Source organism: Lissotriton vulgaris, chromosome 2_1, assembly GCF_964263255.1.
Source record: "Lissotriton vulgaris chromosome 2_1, aLisVul1.2, whole genome shotgun sequence".
NCBI lineage: Eukaryota > Metazoa > Chordata > Amphibia > Caudata > Salamandridae > Lissotriton > Lissotriton vulgaris.
Window position 1 is genome coordinate 1,000,411,394 of NC_141687.1, and position 12,823 is coordinate 1,000,424,216.

The window sequence follows — 12,823 nt, forward strand, 5'->3', positions numbered from 1 at the left end:
TTGTGTACCTGATTAAATTGTTTGGTTGAATACAACCTGGAATTTTGGTTCAGAACTTTGTAGAACCGATTATGTTTGTACACGACTACCTCTTAGTGGACCCCCTGATTGAATAGGGGGCACTCTTTTTGATTTAATAGTACTTCTTTGGGTGAAAACAGAATTTCTTTTTTGTGATAGATTCCTTGTTGTATTCGAATTTAAATATGTGTATATATGTGTTTTGCTGAAATAGAGATGTATGTATATATGCGCATTTGATATGATAAATAACATTTTGTGTTAAAAAATAGTACGATCAATTGTGAAGTACAGATTACTACAAATAAAATTAGTAATCACGATGATGACCAGTTATGTGATCATTATACAATAGTTTGAAAATAATTTGAAGAATTGTGCTCTCTTAGTTTGGGAATTGATTATCCCTGACTCGTATAGGACTTTGGTATTGATCCCTCCCGACCATATCTGCTCCTTTGAAGCTTTGTCCAGGGGAGGCAGGTCGCCTTGCATCTTACCAGCAGTAGTTAGAGTGTTCCTTAGGGGCCCTCGCAGGCCTCAGGTCCTGGAGGCAGGCGACCCGGGAACTTCGGTCTCCCCTAACTGAGCCGCCATCCCGTGTTAAAGTTGTCAGTCTTTTTGCCGTTTCTTCACCGGCTATGGGCCTCAGCAAGACGTATCCCAGCCCCAGATGGGCGGCCCCAGAGGGATCACAATGCGGGGTACAGTGAGGCACATCTCACTCCATTGGCAGCTTGGCCACGCCCCATGTATGTTTTTTAAATATGCATGTAATTTACAGTATAGGTGAGAGACTGGATGTGTAACTGGGCATATGAGTCTGTAAGTGTATATGTAACTCATTGAAACTTAAAATAACATGTCTTAGCTTTTAGGCGCATGTCCTATGGCCTAGCTACAGTCTACCTTAGGGGTGACATATGCTGTAGAAAGGAAGGTTAAGGTTTGAAAAATGATTTTGCATAACAGTGGACCTGGAGGTAAAAGTGCACATGCAGGTTCTGCAGTAACAGGCATGAGACATGTTTAAAGTGCTACTTGTCTGGATGGATGACTTGGTTCTGTCATTAATTACGTACATATCTGAGTGAGTGTATCAATCCCTCTGTAGCTATGCCACTGGATGTGCAAGTAACTATGTCACTGTGTCAGTGGCTCTCTTAGTAAGAAAATAAAATGGATTGTTTCAGTTATTTAAAACCATTACAATGTATCAAGGAAAATGTTTAAAAGCAGATAAAAGAGCAACATTTTTAATAACAACTTCAAAGCACAATTGGGCATTCTATACATCATTGACTCTGGCCCTCAGTTAACTTCTTGAACATTCATCGAATTACATATGCCGCCACATATGCAAGATAAAGAACATTGTCTTTGTGGTTTTACCCAACAATGTTAAAATTACAATATGTATAACTAGTAATCAGTGAAGTGATATCCTGCCAACATGGTCATTTAACATCCACACTTTAGTCCAATAGGACAAAGGGTGTTGCACATTAACACTTGCACAAGTTATTAACTGTACTAAATCTACAAGAAAGGGGAAATGTGTCAAGTGACACCTTGCTACTGGCGGAACATTCATTTTGGCATTTCATAGATGATCACCATTTATGATTCTTATTGTTACCAAAGGTTATACAACAGAAAAGAAAGCCATAGGAGCAAGTGATAACGTGCACTGTGTATTCAGCAGCATAGACAAGTGGTTGGATAGTGTTATCCCCAAAAAAACTAATAAAGTACATTGCACAATCTCAAGCTTAAGGACGTCGATTAGAAGGCCATGAGACAAAGTACTAAAAGTGCACTGTGCACTAAGCAACATGCACAAATATTTGGTTAGAATTCTTTTCCCTATCAAACTTATATACTTTGTTTAAGCAACTTTATTCGATTCACAGAATCATCAAAGTAAAAAAAACATTTATATAAAAAAACCAAATATCTTCTTACGAGACAATTTTTAAAAACTCTGAATTTTTAGCAGCAAATAGAAAATAAACATTAAAATACACATTATCTTGCTAAAAAGTACCTAAGATACAACCTTATAGTTTTAGTAGCATAAGATGATGTTAACAATGCAAGGAACCAGCAGTCAGATTTTAATTACAGTTATTGTACCCACTGTTTGGAATTTCCAAGAAAATTTCCATATCAATAATAGTAATAGTTAAGAATTCATCTACAGAATCTTAGGTACATAAAGTGCAAGTGCCTGATAAAATTATTCGATAAATTATAAAGTTTAACAATCAAGCAAAATGGAAAGAAAACATTTTTTTTACTACCTTTATATTTATTTTAAATATATGAAATTACATTCATTTAAGAAGGTCAAAGCATCTTAATTTATCAAATGCATTGCTTATCAGAACCGTAAGCCTCGCTTTGTTCTAATAAAATTGGCAGCCAATAAAAATATGCTCATTCCAAATACAACCAATCTGGAGGTATCTGTTTTAAGAATACGCAACATCTCAATGTATTTTCTGATACCGAGATTCCTACCCATAGGATTAATCAATTTTTTCCTGGGAATTTCATATAATCGACAGAAGAATAAAACATGAGCAATATCCTCATCTCTTCCCAGGGAACACTCTGTGCAAATACAATCTTCTACCTCGTCAATCCTTTTCCCCCACCTGGATGTGAATGACTCGTATATCCTTTTCCCCCACCTGGATGTGAATGACTCATATAGTGTATACTACGATATCAAGAAGCCTAAAAAACAGTAAAACACAGGAAGTAGCAAAGACACAGGCTGAATGATTCATTAAAGCGGTACAAAAGGGGGTGGTGATGGACGGAGCATCTGAATCAATCAAACACTCACACCCAGTCAAAAGATCTGGGTTTAATCCATCACCGTTCTTTAGCCCACTCTGCCACCCCAGTTCAGACATGGCTATATGCAAACCAGTCTGACCCTGTGCCTCATGGGAACAGTCCAGCCCGAACTGCCAAGCCATGTCTTCCCTGGACCGGAAACAAGCTTCTGAGGACCGGTTTCTGGCATTCCAGCCGTCTTCAGTTCGGCTAGCTTGAATCCAGTGGCAAAGTGAGCAAGGGACTCACGTCTGAGCATACCCTGCCACACTTATGGCGGCCAAAAGCGGTACAAAAGGGGGTGGTGAGGGACGGAGCATCTGAATCAATCAAACACTCACACCCAGTCAAAAGATCTGGGTTTAATCCATCACCGTTCTTTAGCCCACTCTGCCACCCCAGTTCAGACATGGCTATATGCAAATCAGTCTGACCCTGTGCCTCATGGGAACAGTCCAGGCCGAACTGCCAAGCCATGTCTTCCCTGGACCGGAAACAAGCTTCCGAGGACCGGTTTGTCTTCAGCCCGGCTTGCTTGAATCCAGTGGCAAAGGCAAAGTGAGCAAGGGACTCACGTCTGAGCATACCCTGCCACGCGGTGGCAGAGTGGGCTAAAGAACGGTGATGGATTAAACCCAGATCTTTTGACTGGGTGTGAGTGTTTGATTGATTCAGATGCTCCGTCCATCACCACCCCCTTTTGTACCGAATGATTCATTAAAAGCATTTTGCGATGACATGAGGTGTGGCACCAGTTACAGACGGAACTTGATTTACATTTTGGGAAGGCACAAGCAATCTGCAAATTTAGTCGCCCCCGGAACCTATATTCATTAACTTGTAAGCTTCCCTGAGAAATTTCAAAAACTTGAGCGACCGAGAGCGGAGTATTTACGCCACTGAGGCATTTGGGTATTTCTATGTTTCATTGATTTATGCCCAATTGACAACATCAAGGTTTAAGTCAGTAAACCCTGGCTTACGCTCTTAGATAAGGGCACAGACATTCAGCGTGCTTTAGTTATTCTTGCTTGTAATTGCACAGTTTGCAGTTGCGATGAAAAGAGTCTTTTAAGTGCCCAAATTAAGATGCCTTTAAAGGGATTTGTCCAAATCTCAGTTGCATGAGTTATTGTTTATAAGCCAAACTCAGAGGACTGGATAGGTTCACAGCTTTTCCTAGATCTTGGTAGATGCCAACGCACAGGTCCGCATGTGCTTTTTGACCTAACTCTTGGCTATCTTCCTGGGCCTCTTTTATTTTTGTATTTTTTGCAAGAATTTTGACGCTTAATTTTGTCTGGAGGTTTTCTACAAACATACTCTGTGCACCCAAAAATTCAATTGAGTTCTTCACATAAGACATCCAATGGAGCTTTTTATCCTGAATACCTAACCTTTTCAGAACTTTGATAGATCCTGTAGGAGCCTCCAAGAGCTTAGCATAACATCCCAAAAGCTTAGCTTTCAGCATAGTTGATTATTTGCATATACCCAATTCCAGACATATATGGGAAGGGGGAGGGCAGGCTTCTTCAGATTTTGTGGCCATGTAGCAGTAACAGGAAGTCAGCCAACTGTCACTTCTCCTCTGTGGGGGTCGACTTTACGTCATGCAGGGTGCCAAATGCCAGTGTTTTCTTTGCTAGCCCAAGGATCAGCAGGTACAGTTCAGAATTTGCTGCAGCCTCTCTGTCGGGCCGAGGGAACAGCAGGAAAGTCCTTCTTGTAAATATGCCCCAGAGTGTTAACTTCCTAAAACTGTCATTTTCTTCAAAGATTGGATTGAGCGTCGGGATTGCCTATTTCACCCACACGAACTCTGAACTGCAGAGGGAAGAGATAAAGGTTTTGTAGTGATGGAGGCTAAGCAAGAGAGGTTCATAATGATATGATGATTCTAAAGAAAGGTTGTTTGTTTCCCTTTCTTCACAGATTTTTGGTCCTGATGAGAACTCTACAACAACCTGAGTTCGAAACGTGTCGACCATTATAGCCAAAATATCATATAAAATTGATCTGCATAAAAAGAAAAATGATTAGATAGCTTACTGTGAATAGTGTAATTCCAGTGTAAATGTATCATTATATGTTGTCTGTGGTTGTATGTCAGATAGGATGACTGAGTTGTGAGTGGATTTTTTTTATTGAAAATGTATATAATAGTTGTTTTTTATTGTAATTGATGTAAATGTGGTGTATATAAGGTCTTATAAAATGTAAAATTTGGTGAAATTACAAACCAAACTCATGAACAAAAAAATCATTAATTAAAGACAAAAGATGAAATCTTCTCATAGATGTGAGACCATGACATTTTGTTTTACTCAAATGTGTTAAGAAAATTGATTCTTAATTCACATACAGTATTGGCACTTCTTTTTGATTATAAATTTGACTTAGGCATCAAGTTGGGCTTAAAGTAAAAATTATTTTTATAGGTTGAAGTCCAAATGTAAGGAGTCCCATTTAGAAATTAGCACAGCTAAGTAGTCAGCGTGTAACCTTGTACTTGCCAATGGAGGTACAAGCCTTTCTACAGCAAAAGCAACTATTTGGTGGTTTTATGTTAGGGGACATAAAAACACGTCCTACTCTTTAATATACAGCACCCTGCCTTAGGGCTTGATACACCTACATTAGGAGTGACATATATAATAAAAAGGAAGGTCTGGACTTTGTCACTAGTTTAAATGGCAATGTCGAGTTAGCAGTTCGAAAACAGATCTGCCAGCCAGGATTGGCAGGCTGAGAATCTAGCTTTGCTTTGCCACACTTGCGGTGGCACAATAAGTGCTGCAGTGAATAAAGAACACTTTAACTTACAGGCCCTGGGTGCCCCTGGTACCATTTGCTAGGGACTAATTAACTAGTTAACATATGCCAATTGTGCACGAACTAACCTGTCATTCGCGTTTCAAGGGTCAGAGCACTACCTAGCAGGCCTCAGGGCAATATTAGCATCGAAAAAATGGCAGCATTAGTACAAAACTTTGGGAGTGATCATGTAAAAAGAGACATTTCCTTACAATAACCTCTATTACCATTGAACTCAAGAGTTCTCCGAGCACTGACCAAAAGTCCAGCTGGAAAAGACAGGCATGTCAATCCAAGAATACTACATCCGACGTTGGCTTCCATCAGCACCTTCCACTGCTCACACAATTTTCGCCACTTTGAGAACTCTTCACTGACATCTCCCACCAGGCTAAATAAATCCAGGACTTACACCCTTGGACACAACCTGCAGCTTCCCGTAGGTAACTTGGATTCGGACAGCCCTTCAAAAGAGAATTGTCCGCGAAAAAACTGTGTCAAAGGTCCATTGGCTGCATATTCTGATGGGGGCTTTGGAGCTGCCTTCCCAGAGAGGGCAAAGGGATGAATATGATTGCCTAACCCGCAGGTGCTATTAAAATCAGTAAAATACCGAATGTTATTAAAATATTTGGATATGTGATCTGCTTATTTTCGCAGTGATTTGCAGTGTGCAGTGGGGTGGGTTCACTCTGAGCTCTTAGCAGTTACAATTTAACGGAAAGCTGATACGGTCCATCTGAAAACCCGTAACCCCACTCTGGTGAAAATGTATCGGCAAGTCGAATTTTTTATCGTGTTATTTCCATAGACAGCAGATCTTAATTCTAAATGAGCCAATCGTGAATTCGTCTCGGCTTCAAGTACTCATGAAACTGGGTGGAACTGTCTTTCCCAGGGGATGTAAAGGGTTAATTGTTTGTAGATTAGATGTCAGACGCTTCTGGTGTATGTTTGATGTTTGTACCCTACAGGCATTATATTAATTTGGGTCTGGTGATGGAACACAGGTTTGCTTCCGGGGATATTATGTAAAAGGGTCCAGCAAAACGAAAGATAGCTGAAAAAAAACCGAGTGGTGTGACTTGTTTCTCCACAAAGGCATCTCCCCATATGTGATGAAACAGCATTTTGGCTTCAAACCTGTATCTCGCATTAATGATTGGTAAATGCAAACCCTAAAAGTTTTATTTAAAAATCTCAAGTTAAAAACCTTTAAAAATTCACTGAAAAAGAACGCACTGCCACATAAAAGATAATTTGAGGGAGAAGAGGGGGGCATTTTCTCAATCCCTGCTGAAATGGGTTGAATGGAAATGATATTCAAATAGATGTAATAAGCAAAAAATAATCCGAAGTGATCTCATAGCTAAATATGGACTGTCCTTCTGTATAGAGAAATAGGAGCATATTACCAAGAATAAGCGATAATTATCGCTAAGCTTGGTTAGCGGCTAAAATTTTATCCCCGTGCTTCGCCTATTTTTATCGCTTAGAAACCTTGCTATTATCAAGGTTTATCTCCTAAGCGATAAAAATCGGCCGAAATGCATAAATATCGCTGAAAAGTCAGCGATATTCATGCATTACCGAGCTAATGCTCTTAGCCATGTTATCCACCTACCATTGGATAACATGGCTAAGAACTGCTCAGGGCAGGCGTTAGCTTTTGTAGATATTCGCGCTTAGCGCGAATATTTCCAAAACTAGGTAATAGGAGATAGCGATGTTAACCACTGTTTCCAGTCGCTATCATTTTGGCACGCCCACTTTGCATGTCATTAGCGATAATTATCGCTGACATGCAAAGTGGGCCCCAAGATGATCACTATCTCCTACTAGCTGTCGCTAACTGGTGTTAGCGACAGCTAGGCAATAGGGCGATAAAATTATCGCCGCTTTAGCGGGAAAAATTCCCGCTAAAGCATCGATAAGGCCCTTGGTAATATGCCCCATAGGTTGGAACGATAAAATGGTATTGTCGAATCTGAAAGGCAACAATGATTGGTGGCATGACACGATTTTTGAAATAGGTGTAGAAAAGGAGGGACATCACCATTTGAGATGATGAATGACATGTGTCGCAAATGTATTTTGTTTACTTTTATATAGCTCAACTTGGCCCAAGGACATTAGAGTGCTTTACATGAGAACCTGGACAGTGAGCCGTGGCCAGGACTTGAACCTGGTTCCCTAACATCTTTAGATGACTACGTCAAAATTAGGAGATTTGTTCCCTGATTACGACTGGCTAATTAATTCCAGTAGGGCCAGTAAGGGCAGGTACTGCTCCGACAGAATTATAAATTGTGAAGTAACACCTAGAACTGTTTACATGCATCCAGCGATTTCTGCTGCTGAAAGTTAGCAAAATATCAAGGTGAAAGTATAGGGCAAACTAATAACTTACTAGTAGAATTGGACTAAAAAATGAATTGTTCCCTCATCATTCCTTATTTTGTTGTTCGACCCTTCACAGTTCAATTGGTAATCAGCAGTTTTTTCTACACCTCCATATGTACTAGTACCCCTGTACTTAGTACATCTGAAAGTGTGCTAATACTGACCCACTCCCCTGGTCACTCCTAATAAGAAGGACTGATTTCTACAATGTGATATTCTTTGTCTGTCATAGAACTTCATTATGCTCAATGCATTTAATGAAGAGTAGAAGTTTCTTCCTTTTTCTAACCTTAAATGCGACTTTCTCCGGCGTTTAGACCTAGCTAGAGACAGCCTTAGCAGTAAAGAGGGAGGACCTTTGGCTTCGACCCTTGCTGATCTTCTGTATGGGAATTTGACTGTGCAGCAGTAGTCGTCTTAGCTCGCCAATGACGTAGATAGTCGTCTTAGCTCGCCAATGACGTAGATGCGCCACTCATAACTGATAGAGACACATGTAAAATACGTAGGAGTTTTGTTTAGAGTATAACCCCATGACAAATGCAGTAAGAACTGGTTTTACATTGTGAACTCTCTGACAAATAGTGTAGAATGGGGTTTTATATTATAAAATCTCTGACAAATGAGTGGGAGGTGGTTTTGCACTGTGAACTTTCTGACAAATACATTTGCAATGTATTGTTAAAATGGAACGTTGTGACATATAAATCCGTACCTGGTTTACATTTCAAACTCTGTGGTAAACACCACAGAGTGCATGAACAGAAGTATGAGTGACTGGATGAATCTAAGCATAAATGCATGTTCAGTTATCAGCCAAACCTATTTCCTTTGCCAGTGTTTGTTTAAGATTGAGAAATAAGAAGAGGAGAAGCTTAGAATGTGCTACATTGAGAAGGATAATGGAGAACTGGTTCCACAAAAATTGAGGGATCAATGGTTGGTGGTATTGCAGGATTTGAGTGGTGCAGACTGACAATGAGTGATCCTTAGTTGGGTAGGTGGAGATACATAGAAGTTGGTCCTATGAGAGGTGGGATGCACGGAGAAGACTGGTAACTGGATTCAAATGTCGACAGAAAAATAGATGCATGCCCAGTGGCAGCGGATCATTGACATTTAGGTGCACCACATTATTTACTTTAGGTTGGCGTGCGGGTGTTGTGAATTCCATCTCCGGTAGTACTGACTGGCAACTCTAAGATGAGTATGCAAAATGGTTGATGATTAGAAGCTAATTCTAAGAAAAATCCAGGTGTACAGAATCTGCTAATGAGGTGGGGTGCATGTTTATTAAAAAGGAAGTTGGGACAGAAAATTAGCAATGAGGGTTTACAAAGGCTGATTATTCGAGTTTATGTGGCTTCACAGTGTTCGCAGAAGTTCCGAGTTTCTAACTGGCACCATCTCCCTTAGTAAGCCTCAGACCACGCTGCCTTGCTACCCCCAGGGGCTTTTTCTAAATAAATGTACTTGGAGATCATTTTTTATCCAATTGACCAGATTACTCCCCTACCCTAGACATCTCGGAGGACATTAATTCAGCTTTAGTCCTGTTCCACGACTCCTTTTCCAATGCTCTTGATATCATTGCTCCCCATAAACAGCTTCCAGCTATATTATGCAGACCCAATGCTCCATGGTACACTGCCAAACCGAAAACTGACAAATCATGCTGTAAAAGACTGGGAGGCAAATGGAGGGCTTCAAAATCTAGCACTGATAAATTAACTTACAAATTAGCACTAAGTGCCTATCATTCCAATATAAAGGAATTATTCGAAGTCCTACACGACTTTACCAAACCCCATGCATGCTCTTCAGCTACTCCTGCCTCCCAGACACTTTGTAACACCTTAGCTAGCCACTTCCCAACTAAAATTAACAACATCTACCATAGCTTCAAATCCACGGCTAGACCATCTACTCTTTCCTGCACCACTGATCTGTCCCGAAATATCACTTTGGTAGTATTTGAAAGGTTCGAGCCTATCTCCCAATCTCAGATGCTCAACTTGCAAGCTAAAGTCAAAACTGGCTCTCCTTCTGATCTTTGTCCTCCTTATATCATTGCCACTCTATCCACTCTTTAGCGTGGCCAATACATCACTGTGTAACCAGTCCCTGACCAAAGCCACCAATCCACAGTTATGGAAAGCAGCACGTCACACAAATTAAAAAAAAAACACACAATGCTGAGCCAAAGGAACCAGCTAACTATCGCCCCATGTCTCTCCTCTCTCTGATGGGTAAAGTTCTGGAGTCCTATGTCAACAAACAGCTCTCCTCTTACTTGGAGAATCACAGCTTGCTCGATGCCTTTCAATCATCGGCGGCTGATCCGCTTAGGCAGAGGAGCATCGCCCCACTGCTCTGTGAGCAGTGTAAAATGGAAAACGAAAATGATAATGACTGACGTTATTATAATTTTCATTTTCCTTCCTGCTTAGGTGAGGGGCGGGGTGAGTGGATCTGGGCTACCCAGTGCAGAGGGCAAAGGAATAAGTGTTAAGCATTCACCCTAAGTGCGCATGACTGCTTGACCGGCCCGCTTGAGCCGACCAAACAATCCTGCGCACTTTGCATCTTCCCCACCAGGCTGCATTACACAGCCTGGTGGGAAACATGCCCAGCCTCCAAGTCCCTGTCTGAGCCCTGAACCACAGCTCTCTGACCAATCACACCGCTGCTGTAAGGCAGCGTTGTGATTGGACAGGGGATTTTGGGAAGCTCTGTGTTCCTGTTGTTGCCAGAAGATGATGGAGGAGAGGCGGCGGCACCCAACGGCACCTAGGTAAGTTCATTATTTTTATTCCCCCTCTGCTCCTCCCCCCACACTATTCATGCTCAGTAGCAGCCGCTACTGCTCTCAATCGGGCGTCAGACCGTCCCACAACACCAAAACCGCCCTATTAGCAGTAGTAGGGACAATCATGTTAAAACTGGATGCTGGAAATTCCACTATGCAGGTTTTGCTTGGCCTGTCGGCAGTGTTTGATACCATCTCGCACTCCATCTGGATACAGTGTCTCTACCTGATTGGTATCCAGGACACCACCCTTGAATGGTTTAAAGATTTCCATAAAGATAGGGTTGAAAACTTCTCCATGGCCACTTACCATTCCAAAACCATTCCCCTGGACAAGGGGGTCCCTCAGGGCACCTCCATGAACCCTACGCTTTTTAACATTTATGTAGCTCCCCCAGGCATGGCCCATGCCGGGCGTTATACTGGGGCGGTGATGTCAGGCAGGGGAGGGTCAGAGTGGGGGGTTGTAAAATGCGGGATATGGACCATTAGAGGTAAGTACCGAAAAAAAAAATTGTTGCCCACGCTGCATCACATTTGGCGATGCAGCGTGGGCAACAAAATTCGTTTTTTTTTTTTTTTCGGTACTTACCTCTAATGGTCCATATCCCGCATTTTACAACCCCCCACCCTGACCCTCCCCTGCCTGACGTCACCGCCCCAGTATAACGCCCGGCACGGGCCGTGCCTGAGCCCCCCTTGCCCAGTTGGTCAAGTTCTGCTGGTTTGAAATACTTTCTCATACAGACGACACCCAACTAGTCATCTCAATCAGGTTGGACATTGAGAAGGTTAAACAGTGATTCATTGTCTGCATGAGAAAAATTGACACCTGGATATACCTCAACTGTCGTCAATTGATTGGAGGCTAACTGGAGATTCTCCTGTTTGGCAAAGCCATGCTCCACTGGACAGACTACTGATGTCTGACTGAGCTTCCCTCCGCCCCATCACCCAGTATAACAGCCAGGAACCTGGGAATACTCTAAGATGACAAGCTATCTGTGAGCGACTAGATCACCTCAACCTGCGGCACTTGCTTTGGCATATTGCGCAGTCTCAGGAGTATCTGTCAGTGGCTTCCTTTGAGCTCCCTGAAGACACTCCCCCAAGCATTAATCATCAGCTGCCTGGATTATGGCAATTCCCTAATTCTTGCAACAAATGAATCCCTTTTTATTCAAAATGCTTGTTCAAAATAGTGATGCTCATGGTCAACAAAGTGACTGTGAGCTCCCACACTCAACGCCCTTCATTGGCTCCCTATTAGAAAGAGAGCACAGTTCAAACTGCTCTGCCTGACCTACAAATCTTTGTCAGGCATTGGCCCAAAATACCTACAGGACAGACTCATTCTCTACTACCCTGCCAGAATCGTAAGAACTAAAAATCAACTTCCTCTATGTTCTTGCCGTATTTGAATGTCAACATTTTGCGGCCAGGCTTTCTCCTATATGGACTCTTACTAATGGAATAGGCTTACCCTCTTTATCTGTAAATGCACCAGGTTCTCTGATTTTAAAAAGCATCTCAAAACATGGTTGTTCCGATCAACTGCCTCTTCACCTATCGTCCTGACACAGTGCAGAAATGTCCCTTCGGTGCTGAGTCGTTGCACTCTATCACGTTCCCATTAACATAACAAGCGTTAAATGGCCCCAGGACTTTGACTTTTGCAGAGGAGCTAGAGGGGTTTAATTGTCATTGATTACATTTTTAATTGTAAGTTCACAGCTTAGTTCTGTGTGAAGTAAATGAGATGCAGAGTAGACATTCCCGTGCAAAAAGCTGTGACAACACCACGTCACAACATTCTCAATGACCAGCCAGATCAGCGATAAGATCACAAAACAGGTGATAAGGCGCATTAGCAGCAGGAATTTAACACCTGCTCTGACCTGGTGTATAGGCGGACCACAACCTGCA